The sequence below is a fragment of the Phocoena phocoena genome, chromosome 7, assembly GCF_963924675.1.
Source record: "Phocoena phocoena chromosome 7, mPhoPho1.1, whole genome shotgun sequence".
Taxonomy (NCBI): domain Eukaryota; kingdom Metazoa; phylum Chordata; class Mammalia; order Artiodactyla; family Phocoenidae; genus Phocoena; species Phocoena phocoena.
This window is the reverse complement of record NC_089225.1, coordinates 43362861-43370659: the sequence shown is the minus strand read 5'-3', so window position 1 is coordinate 43370659 and position 7799 is coordinate 43362861. Positions and strand designations below refer to the sequence as shown.

Here is a 7799-nt window from a genome sequence, read left to right as displayed (position 1 = left end):
TAGTTGAAAATGCCATCTTGAACACTCAACATCATTAATTATGGTGAAATGTAAACAAAAAGCACTTTACACTCTTTACACCCATTAAGGATGGTTACAATATCAAAGACAGCAGCAAATGACAGTGAGGATGTGGAGAAATTGTAACCCTCATATGTTGCTGGTGGGAATACACACGTTACAGCTACTCTGGACAATAGTTTGGCAGTTCCTCAAAAAGTTAAACGTATATGACTTAGAAATTTCACTCCAGGTGTATACCCAAGGGAACTGAAAACATAGGTTCACCAAAACCTGTATATGAGGGCTTCCCTGGTGGCACAGTGGTTGGGAGTCCGCCTGCTGATGCGGGGGACATGGGTTCGTGCCCCGGTCTGGGAAGGTCTCGCGTTCTGCGGCGCGGCTGGGCCCGTGGGCCATGGCCGCTGGGCCTGCGCGTCCGGAGCGTGTGCTCCGCGGCAGGAGAGGCCACGGCAGTGAGAGGCCCGCCTACTGCAAAAAAAAAAAAAAAAAAACCTGTATATGAATGTTTATAGCAGTATTATTCATAATAGCCAAAAGGTAGAAACAATCCAAATGTGCATTAGTGGACAAATGGAAAAAGAAAATGTGGTATATCCATACAGTGAAATATTATTCAACAATAAAATGGAATGAAGTACTGATACATGCTACAATATAGGTGAACCTTAAAAACATTATGCTATGTGAAAGAAGCCAATCACAAAAGACCACATGTTGTATGTTTCCATACATATGTAATGTCCAGAATAAGCAAATCCATAGAGAGAGCAAGTCGATTGGTGGTTGCTAGGAACTGGGTGAAGAGGAGAATTGGTAGTGGCTGCTAATGGGTATAGGATGTCTTTTTAGGGTGATGAAAATCTGGAATTAGACAGTAGTGATGATTGCACAAACTTGTGAATATATTAAAAAACATGGATTTGCATACTTTAAAAGGGTGAAATTTATAGTAAGTGATTTATATTTCAGTAATAAACATCTAAGAACTTCCCTGGTGGTCCAGTGGTTAAGACTCTGAGCTTCCAATGCAGGGGGCATGGGTTCAATCCTTGGTTGAGGAACTAAGATCCCACATGCTGCACAGAGTGGCCAAGTAATAATAATAATAAAAATAATAATAAACATTTAAAACATGATAAGGTAGGTCATCACGAAATTGTTCAAAACCAGTGATAAAGAGAAAATCTTGAGAGCAGTTTGAAGAAAAGAGACACATGACTACAGAGCAACAAATATCAGAATTTAAGCAGATATAGCATCAGAAACAATGTAAAGAGGAAGACCATAGACCAGCATCTTTAAAATAAAGAAAATACTTTTAACCGAGAATCCTATACCCAGCAAAAATCTTTGAAACGTGAAAATGAAGTCTTTTATAGATATACAAAAGCTGAAAGACAAGTGATTTTTGATAAAGGTACAGAATCAACTTAATGGAAAAAGGATAGTCTTTTCAGTAGATAGAGCTGGCAAAATTGGATATCCATATGGCAGAAATGAATTTTCATCCATACTTTGCATGATATGTACAAAGTAACTCAAAATGGATCACAGGCCTAAATGTAAATAAGACCTCAACTATAAAGCTTCTAGAACAAAACATAAGGAAAGGAGAAAATCGTCATGATTTTCTACTAAGATTTCCAAAAGCTGGATCAATAAAAGTAAAAACTGATAAATCAGTTTTTATCAAGATAAAAATAAACTCTGCTCTTAAAAATATACCCTTAGGGCTTCCTTGGTGGCGCAGTGGTTGAGAGTCCGCCTGCCGATGCAGGGGACACGGGCTCGTGCCCCGGTCCGGGAAGATCCCACATGCTGCGGAGCGGCTGGACCCGTGAGCCATGGCTGCTGGGCCTGCGCGTCTGGAGTCTGTGCTCCGCAATGGGAGAGGCCACAACAGTGAAAGTCCCGCGTACCACAAAAAAAAATAAATACCCTTAAGGGAATGAAAAGATGTACTCATTTCACGAGCCACTCCTTCTTAATTTCTTTTCCTGGTTTTTCCTTATATCTCCAGCTTCTAAGTATTGCAGTATCACAGAACTTAGTCTGTGTGCAGTCACTCTTTGATCTCACCATTTCATATTTTAAATACTATAAGCAAGTAACTCCCAGATTTGTATTTCCAGCCAGGACCTTACCCCAGACTCCAAACTTACATAGCCTTCTTTGTGCTTAACATCTGCACCTGGATATTTAATTAGGGTCTTCAACGTAATAAGTAACAAACAAACCTACTGATTTTTTAAAAAATATATTTATTTTATTCATTATTTATTTTTGGCTGTGTCAGATCTTAGTTGCGGTGTGCTGGATCTTTGTTGAGGCATGCAAGATATCTTCGTTGCACTGCTCAGGTTTCTCTCTAGTTGCGGCGTTCGGACTCCTCTCTAGTTGTGGTGTGCAGGTTTTCTCTCTCTAGTTGCGGCGTGTGGGCTCCAGAGTGCATGGGCTCTTTAGTTGTGGGGCAGGGGCTCCAGAGTGCATGGGCCTTGTAGTTTGGGGCATGCAGGCTCTCTCGTTGAGGCTCACGAGCTCAGTAGTTGTGGCATGTGGGCTTAGTTGCCCCATAGCATGTGGGATCTTAGTTCCCTGACCAGGGATCAAACCTGCGTCCCCTGCATTGGAAGGTGGATTCTTTACCACTGGACCACCAGGGAAGTCCCAAACCAACTGATTTACACCAAACCACAACACCCTCACCCAAAGCAGCTCTTTTGCAGTCTCCCTATGTACATAAACACTAACTTTTGCCTTCTAGTTCCTGAGGACAAAAACTGTGGAGTCATCATTCACTAGAAATCTTTCTCTTATAGCACATATCAAATCCATCAACAGATCCTTTACCTCTACCTTTAACATTTATAAAGAATCAGACCACTTTCTACTACTTCAATCACTACCATCAGTTCTAACCTTAGTATGATCATCCTTTGCTTAGAATTTTTAGCGATCTCCTACATGGTCTAACTTCCATTCTTTTTTCACTACAGTCTGTTCTAATACTAAAGCCAGAGAGAACTTTTTCAAAGTTAGGTCAGGCCATGTCCTTTCGTTGCTCAAAACCACACAGTGGTTTCCTCCTCAGGATAAAAATTCAACATCTTTGTATAATGGCTTCAAAAGCCCTGCAGAATATGGCACTCTCTTGACCTTATCTCTTGGTGCTCTTCTTGACCACATCAGCCTATTTACTGTTTGTTGAACAAACTAAGCATGCTCCTGTCACAGGACATTTGTAAATCTTGTTCCCTCTGCTTGGGAAGCTCTTCCCCCATAAGACTACATGCGTTATTCCCTCACTTTTAAAAAGTCTGTGCTCAGATGTCTTATCAGGAGGCCCTTTTTCACCTTTCCTAGAACTTCTTGTACATCTTGCTTTCCCTACTTTTTTCCATAAGACATGTCAAAATTATATATAACAGGAATGTGCAAACTATGGCCATTGGATAAATCTTAGCTACCACCTGTTTTTGCATATAAAGTTTTCTTGGAACAGAACTATGCTCACTTTTTTATCTGTTGCCTATGGCTTGTTTTTCACTACAATGACAAAGTTGAGTAATCGCAATAGAGACATGAGACCTCTAAAGCCTAAAGCATTTACTATTTGGCCATTTACAGAAGAAGGTTGCTGACCCTGATATGCACTATGTGTTTGCTTGTGTTTATTGCCTGTCTCTCCCCACGAGAAAGTAAGTCCTATGAAGGCAGTTACTTTTTTCACTGCTGCATCCTTAGCACCTAGAATAGTATCTGGCACATAATAGGTATTCAATAAGTATTTCAGGAACAATTAAATGACAATTAAAGAGAATACATGATATGGTCTAGTGATTAAAGGATATATTAAAGGATTTTAGGCTTTAAAGACAAAAATTCTTCTAGATTATAAGCTTTGTTATTATGTATCATTATTATCTAAAAATAAATACACTTTTTTTTTCAATTAAGCATGTTTGCAATTAAGAAAAGAGACTCCTGTGTAGGGGGAATTCCCTGGTGGCCTAGTGATTAGGATTCCGGGCTTTCACTGCAGTGGCCTGGGTTCAGTCCCTGGTCGGGGAACTGAGATCCCGCAAGCCACGCATGTGGCTGAAAAAAAAGACTCCTGTGTAAAGATGGTAGAAAGAAGCTACAGAATCTCCCTCCTCTGATACCTAATGATATGATCTTCAACAATTAAAAAAAAAAAAAGATAAGAACAGCAGAACCAGAAGAAAAAAAGAAAACAAAACATTTGTCAGCAGTAACCAGAAATAAGAAACAGGATAGAATCTCAATGTCATATATTTCAAAAGATGATAGCTGAGGAAAGAAAAAGATTTGCCAAAGCATGGAATGGCACCCAGCCCCATTCTCCCCAAAATCTTATCTTAATGTCAAGATTAATGATGATCTTGAGATTCATCATTGATACAACTGAAATAGTAGGGGGAGTAACTGTGTAGAGTCTCCTTACATTTTTCTTTTTCTTACTATGTGAAAGTAGAAAAAGCTGCTGAGAAGAGATGTCTGAAAGGTGAAAAGTGAGGATTAGGGATGATTTCCTGGCAGAAGCAGAGGCTTCAGGACTACTGAATTGAGGGAATGGTCTATATCCCAATGGCTGTCTCCCTATAGGAATAAGTTTGTTCCCTCCCCAAGTAGTTAGGGTGAAACGCCAGGAAAATCTCAAAGAACTGATCCCAATTCCTCCAACAAAAGCCACACATAAAAGCTGCCGCACACAAAAACAGAAATATGGATCAATGGAACAGGATAGAAAGCCCGGGGATAAACCCACGCACACATGGTCACCTAATTTTGATAAAGGAGGCAAGAATATACAATGGAGAAAAGACAGCCTGTTCAATAAGTGGTGCTGGGAAAACTGGACACCTACATGTACAAGAATGAAATTAGAACACTGCCTAACACCATACACAAAAATAAAGTCAAAATGGATTAGAGACCTAAATGTAAGGCCAGACACTATAAAACTCTTAGAGGAAAACATAGGCAGAACACTCTATGACATAAATCACAGCAAGATCCTTTTTGACCCACCTCCTAGAGAAATGGAAATTAAAACAAAAATAAACAAATGGGACCTAATGAAACAGAGGCTTTTGCACAGCAAAGGAAACCATAAACAAGATGAAAAGACAGCCCTCAGAATGGAAGAAAATATTTGCAAATGAAGCAACTGACAGAGGATTAACCTCCAAAATTTACAAGCCGCTCATGCAGCTCAATATCAAAAAATCAAACAACCCAATCCAAAAATGGGCTGAAGACCTACATAGACACTTCTCCAAAGAAGATATACAGATTGCCAACAGACACATGAAAGGATGCTCAACATCACTAATCACTGGAGAAATGCAAATCAAAACTGCAATGAGGTATCACCTTACACCAGTAAGAATGGTCATCATCAAAAAATCTACAAACAACAAATGCTGGAGAGGGTGTGGAGAAGAGGGAACCCTCCTGCACTGTTGGTGAGAATGTAAATTGATACAGCCACTGTGGAGAACAATATGGAGGCTCCTTAAAAAACTAAAAATAGAAGTACCATATGACTCAACAATCCCACGACTGGGCATAGACCCTGAGAAAACTGTAATTCAAAAAGAGTCATGTACCACAATGTTCATTGCAGCTCTATTTACAATAACCAGGACATGGAAGCAACCTAAGTGTCCATCGACAGATGAATGGATAAAGAAGATGTGGCACATATATACAGTGGAATATTACTCAGCCATAAAAAGTAACGAAATTGAGCTATTTGTAGTGAGGTGGATGGACCTAGAGTCTGCTATACAGAGTGAAGTAAGTCAGAAAGAATAAAACAAATACTGTATGCTAACACATATATATGGAATCTAAAAAAAAAAAAAAAAAGGTTCTGAAGAACCTAGGGGCAGGACAGGAATAAAGACACAGACATAGAGAATGGACTTGAGGATATGGGGAGGAGGAAGGGTAAGCTGGGATGAAGTTAGAGAGTGGCATGGACATATATACACTACCAAATGTAAAATAGATAGCTAGTGGGAAGCGACCACATAGCAGGGAGATCAGCTGGTGCTTTGTGACCACCTAGAGGGCTGGGATAGGGAGGGTGGGAGGGAGACGCAAGAGGGAGGAGATATGGGGATATATGTATATGTATAGCTGATTCACTTTGTTATAAAGGAGAAACTAACACACCATTGTAAAGCAATTATACTCCAATAAAGATGTTTAAAAAAAAAGCTGCCACAAAAGCTCGTCTCTTCTTATTCTTTGGCCATACAAAAAAATTCACAGTACATAAGTTTCTTTTTTGACATTTTTAAAGATTCAACTTATATTGTCTTTTTTTTTTTTTTTTTTGATGTCTGATCTTATCTATTTGTTACTCTTAGAACATCTCACTTTTTTTTTTTTTTTTTTTTTTTTTTATGTGTTACGCGGGCCTCTCACTGTTGTGGCCTCTCCCGCTGCGGAGGACAGGCTCCGGACGCGCAGGCTCAGTGGCCATGGCTCACGGGCCCAGCCGCTCCGCGGCATGTGGGATCCTCCCAGACCGGGGCACGAACCCGTGTCCCCTGCATCGGCAGGCGGACTCTCAACCACTGCGCCACCAGGGAAGCCCGAACATCTCACTTTTGACTGGACTCAGAAGTAGAAGCTCTCAGAGAGGACAGCCTCCGTTTCTTCGCAGTCTCTTCCTGGTGTTTTTCTTTGGCCTCCTTCATTCTCTTGGCCAAAAGTTTAGCATATTCTGCAGCCTCTTATTATTCTTAGTTCGCCGTTTCTTCAGAGCAATACGCCGACGTTTGTGTTGCAGAACACATGGAGTAACAAGACACTGCACCTTGGGTGTTTTGGTCCTAGGTTTCTTACCTTCTTTTTTTAGGGGCTTTTTCACACCATACTGGCGGACATCATCTTCTTTAGGGAGTCTGAAAAGCTTGCGGATTCTGCGAGCTCTTTTGGGCCCCAGGTGATGAGGCACAGTAGTATCAGCGAGTTCCGGAATATCCTTCTCCCCGTTTTTTACGATGACCAAATTGAGAACGCTCAATTTGGCATCCACAATGCAACCCCACACAGATGTGTGCTTTCTTTCTCCAGTCCTCCTTGGTCTGTAACAGGAATGCCCCTTACTCAGTAGCAGGCAGACTCGGCCATGTCCAGAAATGGGCGGAAGACCTAAATAGACATTTCTCCAAAGAAGATATACAGATTGCCAGCAAACACATGAAAGGATGCTCAACATCACTAATCACTGGAGAAATGCAAATCAAAACTACGTGGGTCAAGACACCCTGCTTCATGGGGAAACCCTGTTTGTCGTTCCCACCACTGATTCGGACCACATAACCCTTCCATTCTTCACCCAGAGCGTCAGCAGCAACTTCTGTAGCCATACGCTTCTCATAAAAGGTACGAAGTTTTCATTCATCGTCCACTTCAATGAGTTTCTGGCAGCCAGTGGCTGGAAGAGAGATGTTCAGCCTCATTCTGAAGCAGCCGACCGCCTCCAAGGTGCCAAGAAGAAGAGCTCAACTTATAGTATCTTATTTCCAGGTGATTTCTATCATTTGATTTGCCTCTGAGAGGATAATTTTTTTTTTTTTTGAGAGGATAATTTTTTTTTCTCTCTCTCCAATTGCCTCTCTTCAGTCAAGAATGGGAAAGAGAGAGAAAGGTTATATATATATGGGGGGAGAGAGAGAAGTAATAAAAAGTAATTTTAATGCACTTGGGCTACGATCTGTGTAGCAAGCGGGATC

The 7799-nt window shown here is 40.8% G+C and overlaps 1 pseudogene; it reads right to left on the bottom strand.

Moving 5' to 3' along the window:
* Positions 1 to 6662: 6662 nt before the first annotated feature.
* On the bottom strand, positions 6663 to 7526 carry LOC136125698 (small ribosomal subunit protein eS6-like; annotated as a pseudogene).
* Positions 7527 to 7799: the final 273 nt, after the last annotated feature.